At 38.2% G+C, this 25,977-nt stretch overlaps 6 non-coding genes and 4 pseudogenes across 6 annotated transcripts; all 10 read right to left on the minus strand.

Moving 5' to 3' along the window:
- Window positions 1-100: 100 nt before the first annotated feature.
- Window positions 101-219, minus strand: LOC142510752 (5S ribosomal RNA; annotated as a pseudogene).
- Window positions 220-15,751: 15,532 nt separating this feature from the next.
- Window positions 15,752-15,868, minus strand: LOC142510302 (5S ribosomal RNA). Its single transcript, XR_012808424.1, has one exon. It is a non-coding gene; the product is annotated as a 5S ribosomal RNA (ribosomal RNA).
- Window positions 15,869-18,360: 2,492 nt separating this feature from the next.
- On the minus strand, window positions 18,361-18,479 carry LOC142512106 (5S ribosomal RNA; annotated as a pseudogene).
- Window positions 18,480-19,735: 1,256 nt separating this feature from the next.
- Window positions 19,736-19,853, minus strand: LOC142511954 (5S ribosomal RNA; annotated as a pseudogene).
- Window positions 19,854-20,535: 682 nt separating this feature from the next.
- On the minus strand, window positions 20,536-20,653 carry LOC142509884 (5S ribosomal RNA). Its single transcript, XR_012808030.1, has one exon. It is a non-coding gene; the product is annotated as a 5S ribosomal RNA (ribosomal RNA).
- A 656-nt stretch (window positions 20,654-21,309) lies between these two features.
- On the minus strand, window positions 21,310-21,428 carry LOC142509602 (5S ribosomal RNA). Its single transcript, XR_012807768.1, has one exon. It is a non-coding gene; the product is annotated as a 5S ribosomal RNA (ribosomal RNA).
- Window positions 21,429-22,727: 1,299 nt separating this feature from the next.
- On the minus strand, window positions 22,728-22,845 carry LOC142509067 (5S ribosomal RNA). The gene has a single exon (XR_012807256.1). It is a non-coding gene; the product is annotated as a 5S ribosomal RNA (ribosomal RNA).
- A 1,244-nt stretch (window positions 22,846-24,089) lies between these two features.
- LOC142510845 (5S ribosomal RNA) lies at window positions 24,090-24,207 on the minus strand (annotated as a pseudogene).
- Window positions 24,208-24,890: 683 nt separating this feature from the next.
- LOC142508216 (5S ribosomal RNA) lies at window positions 24,891-25,008 on the minus strand. The gene has a single exon (XR_012806441.1). It is a non-coding gene; the product is annotated as a 5S ribosomal RNA (ribosomal RNA).
- A 507-nt stretch (window positions 25,009-25,515) lies between these two features.
- On the minus strand, window positions 25,516-25,634 carry LOC142507863 (5S ribosomal RNA). Its single transcript, XR_012806104.1, has one exon. It is a non-coding gene; the product is annotated as a 5S ribosomal RNA (ribosomal RNA).
- Window positions 25,635-25,977: the final 343 nt, after the last annotated feature.

A 25,977-nucleotide genomic window follows, 5' to 3' on the forward strand; every position in this document is an offset into this window, starting at 1 on the left:
ACGTTGATTTCACATGTCTTATCTAATCCTAATCGAGATTAGATTATTTAAGCCGAAAATCTTCTGTCAACAAGTAATCAAAACTAGAAAAACACGTAAAGGGGTGCAACACGAGGACTTTCCAGGGGATCACCCATCCTAGTGCTGCTCTCGGCAAAGCACGCTTAACTTCGGAGTTTTGATGGGATCCGGTGCATTAGTGCTGGTATGATCGCACCCGACATTGAGTGGGATTTTTATTCTTATATCCCACGAGTACGTGTGGAGCAGGCGGCGATGGACAACACGCGGCACTGCTCTCGCCCAATCAGAACCATGAAGTTAAGCGTTCTGGCGCGATGGCAGAACTAGGATGGGTGACCTCCCTGGTAAGTCCTCGTGTCACGACCGTATACGTAAATTATGGATAAAGCAGTTGAAATAATTTTTTTTAACGAGTTAGCCATCTCCGGAGTAATATGCGTCATACCCTTCCGCACGAAACCTGCTCAAGACAACAAAAATCGCTAAATGTTCCCAGAAAATAGAAAAAAATAAGAAAAAGCAAATAGCGAATGTAAAGTTATTATTATGCCTGAATACGATAAAATGGAACCGGAATCGAATTTCGGACTTCCTAAGCGGATTTTTCGAGGAAACGGAAGCTTAACAGAAGCGGAAAATCGCAAATTAGAGGGTCTTAGAGAAGGAATTCGGCTAAAATCTCGCCAGCTCATTGCGGAGTAATGAGTCACGTTCGTTTGCCCGTTTCAATCAAATTAGGTTTCAATTTTGTCCAAATCCGGCAGTGTCCGAGCTACGTTGCTTTCACATGTCTTATCTGGTCCCAATCGAGATTCAGATGATTTGAGTCGAAAATAGTCTGTCAACAAGTAATCAAAAATAGAAAAACACGAAAAGGGGTGCAACACGCACTGTAACGTCTCACTCATTTTTAAAATTCCACTGGACATTTTTTTTAAATAAAAGCTCGCATTTTCGAAATAACATTTAAAATAATCGTAATAATTTGACAGTAAAAAAATAACCAAACTCATCTACAATCATACGAAAACATAAACTAATAAAAATCTTAAAATCATCAACGTGTGAAAATATTCATTTCCTCCCAATCTCATAAATCGTAATGCGGAAAACATGTGGTCCTCGGGTCGTGTCATCGCACCAGGTCTGCCTACTCAGAGTTCGGCACCTATAGTCTCCTCAACATTTAGCTCACCTGCATCACACACGCCTAGTGAGTCTAAAGAATCAACACACCTATACCAGGAATAACAAGTACATATACATAGCACACAGCAGTGAAAAATATCATACTCAACATATCTTTCATGAACTTAAAAGCATAACATAAACGTGTATTGTAAAATCATAATGCCAACATACCTTTCATAAACTTTAAAACATGATATAAACATGTCGTATCAAATCATATCGTATTAAATCATGTCATCATAAACTTAAACATTTTCTTTTTAACTGAATTCAGTTTATTAGTTGTGACTTTCGTATCAGCTCTATCTTATCAGCTCTATCGATGGATCCATCTATAAAACCGTGGTACCCGGCGGCGGGGACATCAGCGACAGCATTACCCGTCCACTGAGCCTTGGCCTCAGCTCATCATATCTCATATCATGTCAATGGAAATACGATCGTCGGGCTCCCTCTGGGGCCTTCTCCCGTAAACGGGCTCCCTCTAGGGCCTTTTCCCTCACGATATCTCCAATCCTATCATCGTATACATATACATCGTCAGTCACAACCAACTCCCATCCTTCAAAAACATCATGATATTCACCACTTAATAAAAACATGCATATACGTAATTTTTCCTTTAAACCAAGAATGCAACGTATATTTTCATAAAATATTAAAAATCGTGATCATGATGCATAAAACTTTAAAATATAGTAAATTTGTGCTCATGGCGCTGCCAGGACCAACATCTAACCCCGGGTGCAAAATGACCATTTTGCCCCTAAAAACCCAAAAATTACCATTTTGCCCTTAGACGTATGACATTTTCTTAATTCCATTTAATCTAACATGTCCCAAATAATTATTTAAGCCTACAAAAATTTTCCCATATTTTTATTTGGCTTAAATCGATGAATTTTAAATTAATTTTTAAACATAACATATTAACGCGCTTTAATCCCGAATTAAACCAAACATTAGCATAAAATTCCCAAATTAAAAACTTAGATTTCTTATAATAATTTGACTTTAAATATAATTTTTCATAATTTAATTAAGCTTAAATCTAGCGTTTCAATTAATTCTGTAATTAACGTTTCGTGTTGCGACTAAATCCCGGATAAATCCAAAACTCATTATTTTGATCCAAAGCTTACCAAATTCCTTAAAATATCCCAAAACATATTTAAAAGCATCCCTAGACGTAAACTCGAGCCCGTTTTATAACTTAACCGAATTGTTTTAAAACTTGGACCGGTGTCCCGGTTTTAAGCCGAATCGACTCGAAACTTAACCGTATTTTTCCCAACTTTTTACCACACCTAATAAACACTTAAAAGGCCTTATAAACATCCAGACCCGTCGCTTAAACCATTCGATCAGGCCTTACAAGATGCTGGAAATCAGCCTCTTCCCCTTTCGCCTACCCTACTACACTACCTCCCTATTCTCGCGTCTTAGCCCAACACCGATGGAACCAGGCACGTATCAGCCTTTCCTAGACCACCATAGGGCTCCCCTGAACCTACTGCACCCACGCCATCAGCCTCATGCATCAGGCGTAGATCACCCTATCGCTACACTCCCCACAACACCAATCGAACCCAACTCGTCCAACTCTTCCCTTGCGGCTTCTAGGACAAGACCAGCAGCGTTCGTGCATTTCCAGACCATGGTTAAGACCCACCAGAGTCTATTCAAGGTCTAGAGTCGCCCTTGCACCACCAGACTTCACCTACCCACCGATCTAGACAAAGAAAACGAGAAACCCCAAGCCGCTACACATCTCGGCCTTCACTCCAAACCTACCGAACCTTACACCAGCCTCATGACTCCACTAACCTGCTCTAAACAGTCCCTTAGCATCAAAAAAACGGCAGCCTCCTTGCACAATTCAAGAAAATGTGAGACTTGAAACAAAAAGAATGCAATAAACACAAGAAAATCAAAGATCTTCCATAGACAAGCTTGGATCGATACTTTTCATGCATGAACACCAAACTCAGTATATAAAACGTGTATGATGCAGAAGAATGATATAGAGCGTGCCTGGTGAAAATATTTCGCAAGAAAACCGAAGAACGAGCGTCGGGAATCAAGTCGGAGAATTTTCTTACGCCTTGAATGGAAATGGCCGTGCTTTCAGCTGCTGGGATTTCTATGAAAATGTTGAGATGGGATTGAGGGTGTCGGCTGATTGGGAGGGTAATGTTAGGTGTAGTGGGTCCTTAGGGATTTATTATGTAGTTAATTAAAACATAATAGGCCATAAGTTGTTAATTAAAGATTTAAAAAGGATTTTAAGCCCAAAAAGCTTAAAAGTAGTCTCATTAAGTCCAAACACACTCCCGAAAAATATTTCGTGGTGTAAAGTTTTTGAAAATATATAGCCGAACCCTCAAAAAATCCTCCGATTCGATAAAATTTGCTTACCGGGTAAAAATAAAATTCTGCGGATAAAAATACCAATAAATCTCAATTCTTGAAAAATACCTTTAAAACATCTTATATTAATTAATAGAACTTAATCGTGTAGTAAAAATAATTTTCTTGAAATTCTCCGGTCTCTGATCCTCGTTCGAGAGCGAAATGCAACTTAAAAACCTTAATGCATGAACTTATAAAATGTATGGAATAAATTCTACCATGCATGAATTATGCATAAAATGCATAAAAATAATTAAACACAATTTAATAAAATAAAAATAAATTTTATGCTTTAAAAGAATTTAATGAAATACCAAAGAATTTAATAATTTGCATGCATGTGGTTTACGTGGACTTTCCGATTTTCGGGACGTTACAATCTTCCCCCCTTAAATTGAATTTCGTCCGCGAAATTCGCTTATCCTTGATAATCACAAAGTTTAGACTCTTAATTCTATAACCTCAATATTCCACGTTTCCGCTGCGCTACTGTGATAAAATAATAAATCTTAGGATGTACTTATGTCTCCTCAATCCTAATTATTTTGCCTATTGAAATCCTTATTTGCGAATTGCAACCTAGAACGACTTATTGCGACTTAGTTCTATTCTACTCATGCCTCAAATTCCGACTTTTCTCAAACTTCCCAATATTAGAAATGGCAGTTCGAATTTTATTTCGTCTTACTTTTCTTATACTATACCCGTAATGTTCATCAACTTATTACATTATCATTTATGCAACTTAAGAAATTTTAACACCAAGATTTTACTGATCGACTTATATCTTCGGTGATACACTTAAAAGTTAAACCTTATCTAAAGCCCATAATGATATTCGCCTAAGATCCTTGAATCGAATCTTTATCTTATAGCACCAAACTTACGTAACTTAATTATTTACAAGTACATCCCAAATATTAAATTGTTGCAAATCTTTAAATTCGAGTAGCGTTAATCCATAAAACTATCGAACTTCTACCTAATTAATAAAACACTTCTATCATCAATCACATGCTTAAACTATTTTCTTCCCAATTACAATTTAGTTGAGGCTTAAGGCCCTTGGACTTTCCTCGTTGAAATGAATGTTGCATTCTTACGTATTCTCAATGCTTCATACATACTAGCGTATAAAACTTATTAAGTCATCCCATGGGAGCCTTAGACTAACTCTAATAAATCAACTTCACTTATACTCCATAGAGTTCTAGAATCCCCATATCAAGCTTTTTAGATTTCTCACTCGATAAAAATCTTAATATTCATTAATTGATAACTTATGTTGAACACAACTAATTCTTTTTATTATTATTATTATTATTTTTCACCCAAAATTTTCGTATGAACACGTATTCCATAAACTTAAAATTCAAGCTTACGCGACCCAAATAGTATTAGATAACATAATTCCAACACACATATTCACTTATTCTCAAGTTTCTTAATAACTTACCAAAAATTCCTCAAGACGAGGTGTGTACCTCAATTCTTACATGCATCTATCGAGTAACCTAACCATCAAACATACCCAACTTTCTAGAAAAATTAAATTCCAACAAAGATATAATTTTAACTCTTAAGATCATGATTAAAACTTATGCTACATCAAACCTTAAGTCCTCAAAAATAAGTTAACTTAATGTCTAATCTTGTAACTTGACTAAATGATCACTTTACCTTAAATTGTTATTACTCTAAATTCTTAATTTTTTTCCATTGTCTTATTCCATTAACATTTAGATTTTCAAGCCCAATATTGAATCATCCTACAATGCCCTTGATTGTCATTCCTTATTACATTATAACCCAGATTATAACCAAGTTCTAATTATCTCTTCAAGCTCAAATAACCGAAAAGTCTTATCATTTAAACCATTCAATTCTCACTTACTGCTAAACAAATCCCTAAATTTCTTAAAAATTTCAAAATTAGTTCTTACTTTCCTCGAATATTATCCGAATTTGTTCTTAATCTCGAGAATCCAAAAATTACCCATAAGTTCTTGGCGTTCCTAATCCCATTTTATAGGTTTCTCGTAACATAAAATTCAATAATCTTAACTTTATTAGACCCAAGATCAATTCTCATAACCTCGAAAATTACTGATTTTACCCAAGTGTTCCTCAAAAGTTCGAATTTTAATCCTCAAAATTTCAAAATTTACAATTTGGTCTTTAAAATTGTCAAAGATTACAATTTTGGCTTTATAACTCCTCGAAATTTGCATTTTTTTTCCATAAAATTTTCGACTTGGCCTCATTAAACCTTAAAATTCTCAAAACTAAAAATTTAGTCCCAAAGTTTGGTAAATTCGAAATAGTCCCTTAGAATTTTATTGTTGCACTCAGGTCCTCAATTATTGGCTATTACAATTAGGTCCTTTAAATTCTCAATCAATTCAATTAAATCCTTAGGTCCCATTAGGTAGAGCATGCATCCTAAATAAATTCTACGTTTTTATACTTACAAAGATCGTCGTAGTTTTCGAATCATTAATCCTTGTATGGATTCATCAAAAATTAATTCAACTAGCAACCACGAACTATCAATAATTTCTTAGAAATTCTACAAGTCCCAAAAGCATTCATAACTTTCAAGATTAACTTATTACCCCAAAGAGTAGAACATCAGTACTTCTAACCTAAAAATCGGTATAATCAAATCATTATCCACTTCTCCTAAAGACCAATATTCGAATTCTTAGACACGTCCAATTCCAAACGTAACCAACATGCAGTTTAATCTAGTTTTTAAAACAGTAAATCCTTAAATCATAAAAGCAGTTAAACATATACCATAAATCATCATAAAGCGTAAATCATGTTAACATGCAGGTGATATGAGTAAAACATTGAAAACATTGAAATCATAAAAGCTTCGAGACTTGAGGCTTGAAGACTGAGCTGCAGAAACTGGCGGTGGCACAACCCTATACATGGCCCTTCCTCTGATACCAACTGTAACGTCTCACTCATTTTTAAAATTCTACAGGACATTTTTTTTAAATAAAAGCTCGCATTTTCGAAATAACATTTAAAATAATCGTAATAATTTGACAGTAAAAAAATAACCAAACTCATCTACAATCATACGAAAACATAAACTAATAAAAATCTTAAAATCATCAACGTGTGAAAATATTCATTTCCTCTCAATCTCATAAATCGTAATGCGGAAAACATGTGGTCCTCGGGTCGTGTCATCGCACCAGGTCTGCCTACTCAGAGTTCGGCACCTATAGTCTCCTCAACATTTAGCTCACCTGCATCACACACGCCTAGTGAGTCTAAAGAATCAACACACCTATACCAGGAATAACAAGTACATATACATAGCACACAGTAGTGAAAAATAACATACTCAACATATCTTTCATGAACTTAAAAGCATAACATAAACGTGTATTGTAAAATCATAATGCCAACATACCTTTCATAAACTTTAAAACATGAATATAAACATGTCGTATCAAATCATATCGTAATAAATCATGTCATCATAAACTTAAACATTTTCTTTTTAACTGAATTCAGTTCATTAGTTGTGACTTTCGTATCAGCTCTATCGTATCAGCTCTATCGATGGATCCATCTATAAAACCGTGGTACCCGGCGGCGGGGACATCAGCGACAGCATTACCCGTCCACTGAGCCTTGGCCTCAGCTCATCATATCTCATATCATGTCAATGGAAATACGATCGTCGGGCTCCCTCTGGGGCCTTCTCCCGTAAACGGGCTCCCTCTAGGGCCTTTTCCCTCACGATATCTCCAATCCTATCATCGTATACATATACATCGTCAGTCACAACCAACTCCCATCCTTCAAAAACATCATGATATTCACCACTTAATAAAAACATGCATATACGTAATTTTTCCTTTAAACCAATCATGCAACGTATATTTTCATAAAATCTTAAAAATCGTGATCATGATGCATAAAACTTTAAAATATAGTAAATTTGTGCTCATGGCGCTGCCAGGACCAACATCTAACCCCGGGTGCAAAATGACCATTTTGCCCCTAGAAACCCAAAAATTACCATTTGTCCTTAGACGTAAAATTTCACGTTTTGACATTTTCTTAATTCCATTGACTCTAACATGTCTCAAATAATTATTTAAGCCTACAAAAATTTTCCCATATTTTTATTTGGCTTAAATCGATGAATTTTAAATTAATTTTTAAACATAACATATTAACGCGCTTTAATCCCGAATTAAACCAAACCTTAGCATAAAATTCCCAAATTAAAAACTTAGACTTCTTATAATTATTTGACTTTAAATATAATTTTTCATAATTTAATTAAGCTTAAATCTAGCGTTTCAATTAATTCTGTAATTAACGTTTCGTGTTGCGACTAAATCCCGGATAAATCTAAAACTCATTATTTTGATCCGAAGCTTACCAAATTCCTTAAAATATCCCAAAACATATTTAAAAGCATCCCTAGACGTAAACTCGAGCCCATTTTATAACTTAACTGAATTGTTTTAAAACTTGGACCGGTGTCCCGGTTTTAAGCCGAATCGACTCGAAACTTAACCGTATTTTTCCCAACTTTTTACCACACCTAATAAACACTTAAAAGGCCTTATAAACATCCAAACCCGTCGCTTAAACCATTCGATCAGGCCTTACAAGATGCTGGAAATCAGCCTCTTCCCCTTTCGCCTACCCTACTACACTACCTCCCTATTCTCGCGTCTTAGCCCAACACCGATGGAACCAGGCACGTCTCAGCCTTTCCTAGACCACCATAGGGCTCCCCTGAACCTACTGCACCCACGCCATCAGCCTCATGCATCAGGCGTAGATCACCCTATCGCTACACTCCCCACAACACCAATCGAACCCAACTCGTCCAACTCTTCCCTTGCGGCTTCTAGGACAAGACCAGCAGCGTTCGTGCATTTCCAGACCATGGTTCAGACCCACCAGAGTCTATTCAAGGTCTAGAGTCGCCCTTGCACCACCAGACTTCATCTACCCACCGATCTAGACAAAGAAAACGAGAAACCCCAAGCCGCTACACATCTCGGCCTTCACTCCAAACCTACCGAACCTTACACCAGCCTCATGACTCCACTAACCTGCTCTAAACAGTCCCTTAGCATCAACAAAACGGCAGCCTCCTTGCACAATTCAAGAAAATGTGAGACTTGAAACAAAAAGAATGCAATAAACACAAGAAAATCAAAGATCTTCCATAGACAAGCTTGGATCGAAACTTTTCATGCATGAACACCAAACTCAGTATATAAAACGTGTATGATGCAGAAGAATGATATAGAGCGTGCCTGGTGAAAATATTTCGCAAGAAAACCGAAGAACGAGCGTCGGGAATCAAGTCGGAGAATTTTCTTACGCCTTGAATGGAAATGGCCGTGCTTTCAGCTGCTGGGATTTCTATGAAAATGTTGAGATGGGATTGAGGGTGTCGGCTGATTGGGGAGGGTAATGTTAGGTGTAGTGGGTCCTTAGGGATTTATTATGTAGTTAATTAAAACATAATAGGCCATAAGTTGTTAATTAAAGATTTAAAAAGGATTTTAAGCCCAAAAAGCTTAAAAGTAGTCTCATTAAGTCCAAACACACTCCCGAAAAATATTTCGTGGTGTAAAGTTTTTGAAAATATATAGCCGAACCCTCAAAAAATCCCCGATTCGATAAAATTTGCTTACCGGGTAAAAATAAAATTCTGCGGATAAAAATACCCAAATAAATCTCAATTCTTGAAAAATACCTTTAAAACATCTTATATTAATTAATAGAACTTAATCGTGTAGTAAAAATAATTTTCTTGAAAATTCTCCGGTCTCTGATCCTCGTTCGAGAGCGAAATGCAACTTAAAAACCTTAATGCATGAACTTATAAAATGTATGGAATAAATTCTACCATGCATGAATTATGCATAAAATGCATAAAAATAATTAAACACAATTAATAAAATAAAAATACATTTTATGCTTTAAAAGAATTTAATGAAATACCAAAGAATTTAATAATTTGCATGCATGTGGTTTACGTGGACTTTCCGATTTTCGGGACGTTACAATCTTCCCCTCTTAAATTGAATTTCGTCCGCGAAATTCGCTTATCCTTGATAATCCCAAAGTTTAGACTCTTAATTCTAGAATCTCAATATTCCACGTTTCCGCTGCGCTACTGTAATAAAATAATAAATCTTATGATGTACTTATGTCTCCTCAATCCTAATTATTTTGCCTATTGAAATCCTTATTTGCGAATTGCAACCTAGAACGACTTATTGCGACTTAGTTCTATTCTACTCATGCCTCAAATTCCGACTTTTCTCAAACTTCCCAATATTAGAAATGGCAGTTCGAATTTTATTGCGTCTTACTTTTCTTATACTATACCCGTAATGTTCATCAACTTATTACATTATCATTTATGCAACTTAAGAAATCTTAACACCAAGATTTTACTGATCGACTTATATCTTCGGTGATACACTTAAAAGTTAAACCTTATCTCAAACCCATAATGATATTCGCCTAAGATCCTTGAATCGAATCTTTATCTTATAGCACCAAACTTACGTAACTTAATTATTTACAAGTACATCCCAAATATTAAATTGTTGCAAATCTTTAAATTCGAGTAGCGTTAATCCATAAAACTATCGAACTTCTACCTAATTAATAAAACACTTCTATCATCAATCACATGCTTAAACTATTTTCTTCCCAATTACAATTTAGTTGAGGCTTAAGGCCCTTGGACTTTCCTCGTTGAAATGAATGTTGCATTCTTATGTATTCTCAATGCTTCATACATACTAGCGTATAAACTTATTAAGTCATCCCATGGGAGCCTTAGACTAACTCTAATAAATCAACTTCACTTATACTCCATAGAGTTCTAGAATCCCCATATCAAGCTTTTTAGATTTCTCACTCTATAAAAATCTTAATATTCATTAAGTGATAACTTATGTTGAACACAACTAATTCTTTTTTATTATTATTATTATTTTTTCACCCAAAATTTCCGTATGAACACGTATTCCATAAACTTAAAATTCAAGCTTACGCGACCCAAATAGTATTAGATAACATAATTCCAACACACATATTCACTTATTCTCAAGTTTCTTAATAACTTACCAAAAATTCCTCAAGACGAGGTGTCTACCTCAATTCTTACATGCATCTATCGAGTAACCTAACCATCAAACATACCCAACTTTCTAGAAAAATTTAAATTCCAACAAAGATATAATTTTAACTCTTAAGATCATGATTAAAACTTATGCTACATCAAACCTTAAGTCCTCAAAAATAAGTTAACTTAATGTCTAATCTTGTAACTTGACTAAATGATCACTTTACCTTAAATTGTTATCACTCTAAATTCTTAATTTTTTTCCATTGTCTTATTCCATTAACATTTAGATTTTCAAGCCCAATATTGAATCATCCTACAATGCCCTTGATTGTCATTCCTTATTACATTATAACCCAGATTTTAACCAAGTTCTAATTATCTCTTCAAGCTCAAATAACCGAAAAGTCTTATCATTTAAACCATTCAATTCTCACTTACTGCTAAACAAATCCCTAAATTTCTTAAAAATTTCAAAATTAGTTCTTACTTTCCTCGAATATTATCCGAATTTGTTCTTAATCTCGAGAATCCAAAAATTACCCATAAGTTCTTGGCGTTCCTAATCCCATTTTATAGGTTTCTCGTAACATAAAATTCAATAATCTTAACTTTATTAGACCCAAGATCAATTCTCATAACCTCGAAAATTACTGATTTTACCCAAGTGTTCCTCAAAAGTTCGAATTTTAATCCTCAAAATTTCAAAATTTACAATTTGGTCCTTAAAATTGTCAAAGATTACAATTTTGGCTTTATAACTCCTCGAAATTTGCATTTTTTTTCCATAAAATTTTCGACTTGGCCTCATTAAACCTTAAAATTCTCAAAACTAAAAATTTAGTCCCAAAGTTTGGTAAATTCGAAATAGTCCCTTAGAATTTTATTGTTGCACTCAGGTCCTCAATTATTGGTTATTACAATTAGGTCCTTTAAATTCTCAATCAATTCAATTAAATCCTTAGGTCCCATTAGGTAGAGCATGCATCCTAAATAAATTCAACGTTTTTATACTTACAAAGATCGTCGTAGTTTTCGAATCATTAATCCTTGTATGGATTCATCAAAAATTAATTCAACTAGCAACCACGAACTATCAATAATTTCTAAGAAATTCTACAAGTCCCAAAAGCATTCATAACTTTCAAGATTAACTTATTACCCCAAAGAGTAGAACATCAGTACTTCTAACCTAAAAATCGGTATAATCAAATCATTATCCACTTCTCCTAAAGACCAATATTCGAATTCTTAGACACGTCCAATTCCAAACGTAACCAACATGCAATTTAATCTAGTTTTTAAAACAGTAAATCCTTAAATCATAAAAGCAGTTAAACATATACAATAAATCATCATAAAGCGTAAATCATGTTAACATGCAGGTGATATGAGTAAAACATTGAAAACATTGAAATCATAAAAGCTTACAGACTTGAGGCTTGAAGACTGAGCTGCAGAAACTGGCGGTGGCACAACCCTATACATGGCCCTTGCTCTGATACCAACTGTAACGTCTCACTCATTTTTAAAATTCTACTGGACATTTTTTTTAAATAAAAGCTCGCATTTTCGAAATAACATTTAAAATAATCGTAATAATTTGACAGTAAAAAAATAACAAAACTCATCTACAATCATACGAAAACATAAACTAATAAAAATCTTAAAATCATCAACGTGTGAAAATATTCATTTCCTCTCAATCTCATAAATCGTAATGCGGAAAACATGTGGTCCTCGGGTCGTGTCATCGCACCAGGTCTGCCTACTCAGAGTTTGGCACCTATAGTCTCCTCAACATTTAGCTCACCTGCATCACACACGCCTAGTGAGTCTAAAGAATCAACACACCTATACCAGGAATAACAAGTACATATACATAGCACACAGCAGTGAAAAATATCATACTCAACATATCTTTCATGAACTTAAAAGCATAACATAAACGTGTATTGTAAAATCATAATGCCAACATACCTTTCATAAACTTTAAAACATGAATATAAACATGTCGTATCAAATCATATCGTATTAAATCATGTCATCATAAACTTAAACATTTTCTTTTAACTGAATTCAGTTCATTAGTTGTGACTTTCGTATCAGCTCTATCGTATCAGCTCTATCGTATCATGATATTCACCACTTAATAAAAACATGCATATACGTAATTTTTCCTTTAAACCAAGCATGCAACGTATATTTTCATAAAATCTTAAAAATCGTGATCATGATGCATAAAACTTTAAAATATAGTAAATTTGTGCTCATGGCGCTGCCAGGACCAACATCTAACCCCGGGTGCAAAATGACCATTTTGCCCCTGGAAACCCAAAAATTACCATTTTGCCCTTAGACGTAAAATTTCACGTTTTTGACATTTTCTTAATTCCATTGACTCTAACATGTCCCAAATAATTATTTAAGCCTACAAAAATTTTCCCATATTTTTATTTGGCTTAAATCGATGAATTTTAAATTAATTTTTAAACATAACATATTAACGCGCTTTAATCCCGAATTAAACCAAACCTTAGCATAAAATTCCCAAATTAAAAACTTAGACTTCTTATAATTATTTGACTTTAAATATAATTTTTCATAATTTAATTAAGCTTAAATCTAGCGTTTCAATTAATTCTGTAATTAACGTTTCGTGTTGCGACTAAATCCCGGATAAATCCAAAACTCATTATTTTGATCCGAAGCTTACCAAATTCCTTAAAATATCCCAAAACATATTTAAAAGCATCCCTAAACGTAAACTCGAGCCCATTTTATAACTTAACTGAATTGTTTTAAAACTTGGACCGGTGTCCCGGTTTTAAGCCGAATCGACTCGAAACTTAACCGTATTTTTCCCAACATTTTACCACACCTAATAAACACTTAAAAGGCCTTATAAACATCCAGACCCGTCGCTTAAACCATTCGATCAGGCCTTACAAGATGCTGGAAATCAGCCTCTTCCCCTTTCGCCTACCCTACTACACTACCTCCCTATTCTCGCGTCTTAGCCCAACACCGATGGAACCAGGCACGTCTCAGCCTTTCCTAGACCACCATAGGGCTCCCCTGAACCTACTGCACCCACGCCATCAGCCTCATGCATCAGGCGTAGATCACCCTATCGCTACACTCCCCACAACACCAATCGAACCCAACTCGTCCAACTCTTCCCTTGCGGATTCTAGGACAAGACCAGCAGCGTTCGTGCATTTCCAGACCATGGTTCAGACCCACCAGAGTCTATTCAAGGTCTAGAGTCGCCCTTGCACCACCAGACTTCACCTACCCACCGATCTAGACAAAGAAAACGAGAAACCCCAAGCCGCTACACATCTCGGCCTTCACTCCAAACCTACCGAACCTTACACCAGCCTCATGACTCCACTAACCTGCTCTAAACAGTCCCTTAGCATCAACAAAACGGCAGCCTCCTTGCACAATTCAAGAAAATGTGAGACTTGAAACAAAAAGAATGCAATAAACACAAGAAAATCAAAGATCTTCCATAGACAAGCTTGGATCGAAACTTTTCATGCATGAACACCAAACTCAGTATATAAAACGTGTATGATGCAGAAGAATGATATAGAGCGTGCCTGGTGAAAATATTTCGCTAGAAAACCGAAGAACGAGCGTCGGAAATCAAGTCGGAGAATTTTATTACGCCTTGAATGGAAATGGCCGTGCTTTCAGCTGCTGGGATGTCTATGAAAATGTTGAGATGGGAGTGAGGGTGTCGGATGATTGGGGAGGGTAATGTTAGGTGTAGTGGGTCCATAGGGATTTATTAGGTAGTTAATTAAAATATAATAGGCCATAAGTTTCTAATTAAAGATTTAAAAAGGATTTTAAGCCCAACAAGCTTAAAAGTAGTCTCATTAAGTCCAAACACACTCCCGAAAAATATTTCGTGATGAAAAGTTTTTGAAAATATTAGCCGAACCCTCAAAAAGTCCCCTGATTCGATAAAATTTGCTTACCGGGTAAAAATAAAATTCTGCAGATAAAAATACCCAATAAATCTCAATTCTTGAAAAACACCTTTAAAACATCTTGTATTAATTAATAGAACTTAATCGTGTAATAAAAATAATTTTCTTGAAAATTCTCCGGTCTCTGATCCTCGTTCAAGAGCGAAATGCAACTTAAAAACCTTAATGCATGAACTTATAAAATGTATGGAATAAATTCTACCATGCATGAATTATGCATAAAATGCATAAAAATAATTAAACACAATTTAATAAAATAAAAATACATTTTATGCTTTAAAATAATTTAATGAAATACCAAAGAATTTAATAATTTGCATGCATGTGGTTTATGTGGACTTTTCGATTTTCGGGACGTTACACGCGGCACTGCTCTCGCCCAATCAGAACCAAGAAGTTAACCGTTCTGGCGCGATGCCAGAGCTAGGATGGGTGACCTCCCTGGAAAGTACTCGTGTCGCGACCGTTTACGTAAATTATAGCTAAAACTGTTGAAATAATTGTTTTTAATAAGTTAACCATCTCCGGAGTAATCTGCGTCATACCCTTCCGCACAGAACCGGCTCACGACAACAAAAATCGCTAAATGATCCCAGAAAATTGAAAAAAAAATAAGAAGAAGAAAATAACGAATGTAAAGCTATTATTATGCCTAGGATACGATAAAATGGAACCGGAATCGAATTTTGGACTTCCTAAACGGATTTCTCGAGGAAACGAAAGCTTAACAGAAGTTGAAAATCGCAAATTAGAGGGTCTTAAAGAAGGAATTCGGCTAAAATCTCGCCAGCTCATTGCAGAGTAATCAGTCTCGTTCATTTGCCCGTTTACAATCAAATTAGGCTACAATTTTGTCCAAATCCGGCAGTGCCCGAGCTACGTTGATTTCACATGTCTTATCTGGTCCCGATCGAGATTCAGATGATTTGAGCCGAAAATCGTCTGTCAACAAGTAATCAAAAATAGAAAAACACAAAAAAGGGTGCAACACGAGGATTTCCCAGGGGGTCACCCGTCCTAGTACTGCTCGCCCAAGCACGCTTAACTTCCGAGTTCTGATGGTATCCGGTGCATTAGTGCTGGTATGATCCCACCCAACATTGAGTGGGATGTTTATTCTTATATCCCTCGAGTACGTGTGGCGCGGGTGGCGATGGACAACAAATAAATCCTTATATTATTTCGAAAATTTTGATTCAGCCCTTAAACGTTCGTAAATTGCCCTTAGGTCCCCAATCTTTTGAAATATTGCATTTTGGTCCCTTAAATTTCGATACTTGCATGTTGATTTTATACGTCGTGACGTAAATTTTATCGGTGTGGGTTTTTCAATAAAAAATACGAACTTTTTGGCAACCCCGCCATTTAATTCCCAAACTATTTTTACCAAAACTTTACTAACATTTTATTTAATTCTAATTAAAGACTAATTGGCTTAATTAGGGGCTTAATAGGCCTAAAGCCTTGTTAGTGTTTAATTAAGTATATAATATGTAAACCTTTCCCATAACCTACGATTATTTCAAAAGCACACGGCCACAATTCTGAAAATACCTAGATTACACGGCACACACATTCTTAAAAATTGAGGCAAACTTTCGAGCGTTGCCAAGGGAAAGTCTTAGCCAAGGTTCTTGCTCCGTTCTTCGTCATCGTCAATGGTTTTTCGTGCGTAAATTACGCATAGGCTCACATATTCTTCCCTTCAAACCATCATCACATCATATTATATTTTTATGCATGAAAATTTTGGGAAACAAGTGACACTTTGAATTATTTTCGTTTTTATGCAATCCATGAAATTCCAAGCATGATTTTGATTCAAACTTTTGTCCTTTACATGTATATACGAGCTGCCACGATATAGGTTATGTTTAGGCATGATTTTACACGGGATTTAGAGTCCTAGATAATCACCTTAACACCACACACGAAATAGAACACAAGCTGTGCAGCAACCTTCTGTCATGGAGCAAAGGGGTTCGGTTTTATTGTTGCAGGGGCTAGGGCTTGGTTGGCTGGTTCCACGGGTTAACCAAGGTCGTGGGTGAGTTAGGGAGAGAGTCCTAGCCATGCTAGGACTCGCATTCAAGGGCTGGGAAGGAGTCCTAGCAAGCTATGACTCCCACCCGAGAATCAAGGGGAATTGCGTGTAGGGTTCTGGGCTTGTTGCAGGCTGATGGGCGTGGTCCAGGGGGCCTGGGCTAGGTCAGGTCGAGTCCTTAGAGTCCTTAGGGAGTGCACAACAGGTTGGTTTGGTGGCTGGGTTCGTTGGTAGGGGCAGGGAAGCTTGATCAAGAGTCCTTGTCCAACAAGGATTTCTCGGCCAGCTTATGGTAGAGGAGTATGGGGCTCGTTTTTTTGGTTAGGGGTGTTTTACGTGGGATATATGGGTCCAGTAGGGTACTTTAGGATGTTGGTCAAGTTTTGGATCAACATGGTTCGGGGGTATCTCGTGAAAATCAAGAGATGGCTCGGGGTCGAAGATTTTGGGTCATTAGAGTTTTTAAAACTTGGGAAAATTGAAAAAATGGTTCACGGGGGTCGAGTCGTGGTTCATAAGGGCTAAAATAATATAAAAAGACTAAATTCTCAACTGGTACCAACACTTAGGAATCTAGGTACTTAAGTCTGGAGGTCCTGGGTTCAAGTGTTAGGGAAGGAGAAAGAACCACTTACCAGGGGTGAGATATTCTATGAGTGACGGTGCATTGGCCCATGCTGGACCATCCTAACGACCCATGACCAGTAGTGGTGCGTGGGTATGGGCCGAGGCCTTTGTTGGTTCAGCCTAATGGCCCATGATCGTTACAAAAAAAGGCGCCCTTTTTTTGTAACGAATCATGGGCCATTAGGATGAACCAACAAAGGCCTCGGCCCATGCTGGACCATCCTAACGACCCATGGACCAGTAGTGGTGCGTGGGTATGGGCAGAGGCCTTTGTTGGTTCAGCCTAATGGCCCATGATCATTACAGCACTGCTCTCGCCCAATCAGAACCATGAAGTTAAGCGTTCTGGCGCGGATGGCAGAGCTAGGACGGGTGACCTCCCTGGAAAGTCCTCGTGTCGCGACCGTTTACGTAAATTATTGATAAAACAGTCGAAATAATTGTTTTTAATGAGTTAACCGTCTCCGGAGTAATCTGCGTCATACCCTTCCGCACAGAACCGGCTCACGACAAAAAAAATTGCTAAATGTTCCCAGAAAATAGAAAAAAAATAGGAAAAAAATTAGCGAATGTAAAGTTATTATTATGCCTGCGATACGATAAAATGGAATCGGAATCCAATTTCGGACTTCCTAAGCGGATTTCTCGAAGAAACGGAAGCTTAACAAAAGCGGAAAATCGCAAATTATAGGGTCTTAGGAGAAGGAATTCGGCTAAAAATCTTGCCAGCTCATTGCGGAGTAAAAAGTCTCGTTCGTTTTCCCGTTACAATCAAATTAGGCTACAATTTTTCCAAATCCGACAGAGCCCGAGCTACGTTGATTTCACATGTCTTATCTAGTGCCGATCGATATTCAGATGATTTGAGCCGAAAAATCGTCTGTCAACAAGTAATCAAAAATAGAAAAACACGAAAAGGGGTGCAAACACGAGGACTTCCCAGGGGGTCACCCATCCTAGTACTGCCCTAGCACTAGCACACTTAACTTCGAGTTCTGATGGGATCCAGTGCATTAGTGCTGGTATGATCGAACACGACATTGAGTGGGATGTTTATTCTTATATTCCTCTACTACGTGTTGCGCGGGCGGCGATGGACAACACGTGCACTGCTCTCGCCCAATCAGAACCATGAAGTTAAACGTTCTAATGCGATGGCAGAGTGAGGATGGGTGACCTCCCTGGCAAGTCCTCGTGTCGCGACCGTTTACGTAAATTATAGCTAAAACAGTCGAAATAATTGTTTTTAATGAGTTAACCGTCTCCGGAGTAATCTGCGTCATACCCTTCCGCACAGAACCGGCTCACGACAACAAAAATCGCTAAATGTTCCCAGAAAATAGAAAAAAAATAAGAAGAAGAAATATCGAACGTAAAGCTATTATTATGCCTCGGATACGATAAATGGAACCGGAATCGAATTTCGGACTTCCTAAACGGATTTCTCGAGGAAACAGAAGCTTAAAAGAAGCAGAAAATCACATATTAGAGGGTCTTAGAGAAGGAATTCGGATAAAATCTCGTCAGCTCATTGCAGAGTAATGAGTCTCGTTCGTTTGCCCGTTTACAATCAAATTAGCCAACAATTTTGTCCAAATCCGGCAGTGCCCGAGCTACGTTGATTTCACATGTCTTATCTGGTCCCGATCGAGATTCAGATGATTTGAGCCGAAAATCGTCTATGAACAAGTAATCAAAAATAGAAAAACACGAAAAGAGGTGCAACACGAGGACTTCCCAGGGGGTCGCCCATCCTGGGAAGTCCTCGTGTCGTGACCGTTTACGTAAATTATAGCTAAAACAGTCGAAATAATTTTTTTTATGAGTTAACCGTCTCCAGAGTTATCTGCGTGATACCTTTCCGCACCGAACCGGCTCACGACAACAAAAATCTATAAATGTTCCCAGAAAATAGAAAAAAAAATAAGAAGAAGAAAATAGCGAATATAAAGCTATTATTTTGCCTGGGATACGATAAAATGGAACTGGAATCGAATTTCAAACTTCCTAAACATATTTATCGAGGAAACGGAAGCTTAACAGAAGCGGAAATGCGCAAATTAGAGGGTCTTAGAGAAGGAATTCGGCTAAAATCTCGTCAGCTCATTGCTGAGTAACGAGTCTCGTTTGTTTTCCCCGTTTACCATCAAATTAGCCTACAATTTTGTCCAAATCCGGCAGGGCCCGAGCTACGTTTATTTCACATGTCTTATCAGGTCCCGATCGAGATTCAGATGATTTGAGCCTAAAATCATCTGTCAACAAGTAATCGAAAATAGAAAAACACGTAAATGGGTGCAACACGAGGACATCCCAAGGAATCACCCATCCTAGTACTGCTCTCGACCAAACACGCTTAACTTCGGAGTTCTGATGGGATCCGTGCATTAGTGCTGGTATGATCGAACCCGACATTGAGTGGGACGTTTATTCTTATATCCCTCGAGTACGTGTGGAGCTGGCGGCGATGGACAACACGCGGCACTGCTCTCGCAAAATCAGAACCAAGAAGTTAAGCGTTTTGGCGCGATGGCAGAGCTAGGATGGGTGACTTTCCTGGGAAGTCCTCGTGTCGCGATCGTTTACGTAAATTATAGCTAAAACAGTCGAAATAATTGTTTTTAATGAGTTAACCGTCTCCGGAGTAATCTGCGTCATACCCTTCCGCACAGAACCGGCTCACGACAACTAAAATCGCTAAATGTTCCCAGAAAATAGAAAAAAAATAAGATGAAGAAAATAGCGAATATAAAGCTATTATTATGCCTAGGATACGATAAAATGGAACCGGAATCGAATTTCGGACTTCCTAAGCGGATTTCTCGAGGAAACGGAAGCTCAACAGAAGCGGAAAATCGCAAATTAGAGTGTCTTAGAGAAGGAATTCGGCTAAAATCTCGCCAGCTCATTGCAGAGCAATGAGTCTCGTTGTTTGCCCGTTTACAATCAAATTAGGCTACAATTTTGTCCAAATCTGGCTGTGCACGAGCTACTGTTGATTTCATCATGGCTAATCTGGTCCCGATCGAGATTCAGATGATTTGAGCCGAAAATCGTCTGTCAATAAGTAATCAAAATAGAAAAACACGAAAGAGGTGCAACACGAGGACTTCCCAGGGGTCACCCATCCTAGTACTGCTCTCGCCCAAGCACGCTTAACTTCGAGGTTCTGATGGGATCGGTGCATTAAGTGCTGGTATGATCGCACCCGACATTGAGTGGGATGTTTATTCTTATATCCCTCGAGTACATGTGAAGCGGGCGGCGATTGACAACAGAACCATGAAGTTAGCTTTCTGGCGCGATGGCAGAGCTAGGATGGGTGACCTCCCTGGAAGTCCTCGTGTCGCGACCCGTTTACGTAAATTATGATATAAAATAGTCGAAATAATTTTTTTAATGAGTTAACCGTCTCCGGAGTAATCTGCGTTATACCCTTCCGCACAGAACCAGCTCACGAAAACAAAAATCGTTAAATGTTCCCAGAAAACTGAAAAAAATAAGAAGAAGAAAATAGCGAATGTAAAGCTATTATTATGCCTGGGATACGATAAAATGGAACCGGAATCGAATTTCGGACTTTCTAAAGCGATTTCTAGAGGAAACAAAAGCTTAACAGAAGCTGAAAACCGAAAATTAAAGGGTGTTAGAGAAGGAATCGGCTAAAATCTCGCCAGCTCATTGCGGAGTACCGAGTCTCATTCATTTGCCCGTTTACAATTAAATTAGACTACAATTTTGTCCAAATCCGGTAGTGCCCGAGCTAAGTTGATTTCACTTGTCTTATCTGCTCTCGATCTAGATTCAGATGATTTGAGCCGAAAATCGTCTGTCAACAGGTAATCAAAAATAGAAAAACACGAAAAGGGGTGCAACACGAGGACTTCACAAGGGGTCACCCATCCTAGTACAGCTCTCGCCCAAGCACGCTTAACTGTCGGAGTTCTAATGGGATCCGGTGCATTAGTGCTGGTATGTCGAACCCGACATTGAGTGGGACGTTTATTCTTATATCCCTCGAGTACGTGTGGCAGCGGGCGACGATGGAGAACACGCGGCACTGCTCTCGCCCAATAAGAACCATGAAGTTAAGCATTCTGGCGTGATGGCAGAGCTAGGATGGGTGACCTCCCTGGAAGTCCGCGTGTCGCGGACGTTTACGTAAATTAATGGCTAAAACAGTCGAAATACTTGTTTTTAATGAGTTAACCATCTCCGAAGTAATCTGCGTCATACCTTCCGAACAGAACCGGGTCATGAGAACAAAATCGCTAAATGTTCTCAGAAAATAGAAAAAAAATAAAAAGAAGAAATAGAGCATGTAAAGATATTATTATGCCTATGATGCGATTAAATGGACCGGAATCGAATTTCGCAACTTCCTAAGCGGATTCTCGAGGAAACGGAAGCTGAACCAGATGCGAAAATCGCAAATTAGAGTGTCTTAGAGAAGGAATTCAGCTAAATTCTCGCCAGCTCATAGCGGAGTAATGAGTCTCGTTCGTTAGACCGTTTACAATCAAATTAGGCTACAATTTGTCCAAATCTGAACAGTGTCTTGAGCTACGTTGATTTCACATGTCATATCTGGTCCCGATCGTGATTCAGATGATTTGAGCCGAAAATCGTCTGTCAACAAGTAATCAGAAATAGAAAAACACGAAAAGGGGTGCAACACAAGGACTTGTGGCGCGAGCGCCGATGGACAACACGCGGCACTGCTCTCGCCCAATCATAACCATGAAGTTAAGCGTTCTGGTGCGATGGCAGATCTAGGATGGGTGACCTCCCTGGGAAGCCCTTGTGTCGCGACCGTTTACGTAAATTATGGCTAAAACAGTCGAAATAATTGTTTTTAATGAGTTAACTGTCTTCGGAGTAATCTGCGTCTTACCCTTCCGCACAGAACCGGCTCACGACAACAAAAATCACTAAATGTTTCTAGAAAATAGAAAAAAAATAAAAAGAAGAAAATAGCGAATGTAAAGCTATTATTATACCAAGGAAACGATAAAATGGAACCGTAATCGAATTTCGGACTTCCTAAGCGGATTTCTTGAGAAAACGGAAGCTTAACATAAGCGGAAAATCGCAAATTAGAAGGTCTTAGAGAAGGAATTCGGCTAAGACCGTTTACAATCAAATTACGCTACAATTTTGTCCAAATCCGGCAGTGCCCTAGATATGTTGATTTCACATATCTTATTTTGTCCCGATCGAGATTCATATGATTTGAGCAGAAAATCGTATGTCAACAAGTAATTAAAATAGAAAAACACGAAAATGGGTGCAACACAGGACTTCACAAGGGGTCACCCATCCTAGTGCTGGTCTCACCCAAGCACGCTTAACTTCGGAGTTCTAATGGGATCCGGTGCATTAGTGCTGGAATGATCGCACCCGTCATTGAGTCGGATGTTTATTCTTATCCCTCGAGTACGTGTGGCGCGATCGGCGATGGTCAACACACGTCACTGCTCTCGCCCAATAATCATGAAGTTAAGCGTTCTGGCGCAATGGATGAGCTAGGATGGGTGACCTCCCTGGGCAGTCCTTGTGTCGCGACCGTTTACGTAAATTATAGTAAAATAGTCGAAATAATTGTTTTTAATGAGTTAACCGTCTCCGTTGTAATCTGCGTCATACCATTCCGACAGAACCAGCTCACGACAACAAAAATCGCTAAATGTTCCCAGAAAATAGAAAAAAAATAAGAAGAAGAAAATATCGAACGTAAAGCTATTATTATGCCTCGGATACGATAAAATGGAACCGGAATCGAATTTCGGAATTCCTAAACAGATTTCTCGAGGAAACGGAAGCTTAAAAAAAGCAGAAAATCACATATTAGAGGGTCTTAGAGAAGGAATTCGGATAAAATCTCGTCAGCTCATTGCAGAGTAATGAGTCTCGTTTGTTTGCCCGTTTACAATCAAATTAGCCAACAATTTTGTCCAAATCCGGCAGTGCCCGAGCTACGTTGATTTCACATGTCTTATCTGGTCCGATCGAGATTCAGATGATTTGATCCGAAAATCGTCTATGAACAAGTAATCAAAAATAGAAAAACACGAAAAGAGGTGCAACACAAGGACTTCCCAGGGGGTCGCCCATCCTGGGAAGTCCTCGTGTCGTGACCTTTTACGTAAATTATAGCTAAAACAGTCGAAATAATTTTTTTTTATGAGTTAACCGTCTCTAGAGTTATCTGCGTGATACCTTTCCGCACCGAACCGGCTCACGACAACAAAAATCTATAAATGTTCCCAGAAAATAGAAAAAAATTAGAAGAAGAAAATAGCGAATGTAAAGCTATTATTTTGCCTGGGATACGATAAAATAGAACTGGAATCGAATTTCAAACTTCCTAAACATATTTAGGAACGGAAGCTTAACAGAAGCGGAAAATCGCAAATTAGAGGGTCTTAGAGAAGGAATTCGGCTAAAATCTCGTCAGCTCATTGCTGAGTAACGAGTCTCGTTTGTTAGCACGTTTACCATAAAATTAGCCTACAATTTTGTCCAAATCCGGCAAGGCCCGAGCTACGTTTATTTCACATGTCTTATCAGGTCCCGATCGAGATTCAGATGATTTGAGCCGAAAATCATCTGTCAACAAGTAATCGAAAATAGAAAAACACGTAAATGGGTGCAACACGAGGACATCCCAAGGGGTCACCCATCTAGTACTGCTCTCGACCAAACACGCTTAACTTCGGAGTTCTGATGGGATCCAGTGCATTAGTGCTGGTATGATCGAACCCGACATTGAGTGGGACGTTTATTCTTATATCCCTCGAGTACGTGTGGAGCTGGCGGCGATGGACAACACGCGGCACTGCTCTCGCAAAATCAGAACCAAGAAGTTAAGCGTTTTGGCGCGATGGCAGAGCTAGGATGGGTGACTTTCCTGGGAAGTCCTCGTGTCGCGACTGTTTACGTAAATTATAGCTAAAACAGTCGAAATATTTGTTTTTAATGAGTTAACCGTCTCCGGAGTAATCTGCGTCATACCCTTCCGCACAGAACCGGCTCACGACAACTAAAATCGCTAAATGTTCCCAGAAAATAGAAAAAAAATAAGATGAAGAAAATAGCGAATCTAAAGCTATTATTATGCCTAGTATACGATAAAATGGAACCGGAATCGAATTTCGGACTTCCTAAGCGGATTTCTCGAGGAAACGGAAGCTCAAAAGAAGCGGAAAATCGCAAATTAGAGTGTCTTAAAGAAGGAATTCGGCTAAAATCTCGCCAGCTCATTGCAAAGCAACGAGTCTCGTTCGTTTGCCCGTTTACAATCAAATTAGGCTACAATTTTGTCCAAATCTGGCAGTGTCCGAGCTACGTTGATTTCACATGGCTTATCTGGTCCCGATCGAGATTCAGATGATTTGAGCCGAAAATCGTCTGTCAATAAGTAATCAAAAATAGAAAAACACGAAGAGGGGTGCAACACGAGGACTTCCCAGGGATCACCCATCCTAGTACAGCTCTCGCCCAAGCACGCGTAACTTCGAAGTTCTGATGGGATCCGGTGCATTAGTGCTGGTATGAACGCACCCAACATTGAGTGGGATGTTTATTCTTAGATCCCACGAGTACGTGTGAAGCGGGCGGCGATTGACAATAGAACCATGAAGTTAAGCTTTCTGGCGCGATGGCAGAGCTAGGATGGGTGACCTCCCTGGGAAGTCCTCGTGTCGCGACCGTTTACGTAAATTATGGATAAAACAGTCGAAATAATTTTTTTAATGAGTTAGCCGTCTCCGGAGTAATCTACGCCATACCCTTCTGCACAGAACCATTTCACGACAACAAAAATCGTTAAATGTTCACAGAAAGCTGAAAAAAATAAGAAGAAGAAAATAGCGAATGTAAAGCTATTATTATGTCTAAGATACGATAAAATGGAACCGGAATCGAATTTCGGACTTCTAAACGAATTTCTAGAGAAACAAAAGCTTAACAGAAGCTGAAAATCGCAAATTAAAAGCTCTCGATCGAGATTCAGATGATTTGAGCCGAAAATCGTCTGTCAACAGGTAATCAAAAATAGAAAAACACGAAAAGGGGTGCAACACGAGGACTTCCCAGGGGGTCACCCATCCTAGTACAGCTCTCGCCCAAGCACGCTTAACTTCGAAGTTCTAATGGGATCCGGTGCATTAGTACTGATAAGATCGAACCCGACATTGAGTGGGACGTTTATTCTTATATTCCTCGAGTACGTGTGGCGGGCGGCGATGGACAACACGCGGCACTGCTCTCGCCCAATCAGAACCATGAAGTTAAGCATTCTAGCGTGATGGCAGAGCTAGGATGGGTGACCTCCCTAGGAAGTCCGCGTGTCACGACCGTTTACGTAAATTATGGCTAAAACAGTCGAAATAATTGTTTTTAATGAGTTAACCATCTCCGAAGTAATCTGCGTCATACCCTTCCGCACAGAACCGGCTCATGAGAACAAAAATCGCTAAATGTTCCCAGAAAATAGAAAAAAAATAAAAAGAAGAAAATAGCGAATGTAAAGC

Source organism: Primulina tabacum, chromosome 10, assembly GCF_025594145.1.
Source record: "Primulina tabacum isolate GXHZ01 chromosome 10, ASM2559414v2, whole genome shotgun sequence".
Lineage (NCBI taxonomy): Eukaryota > Viridiplantae > Streptophyta > Magnoliopsida > Lamiales > Gesneriaceae > Primulina > Primulina tabacum.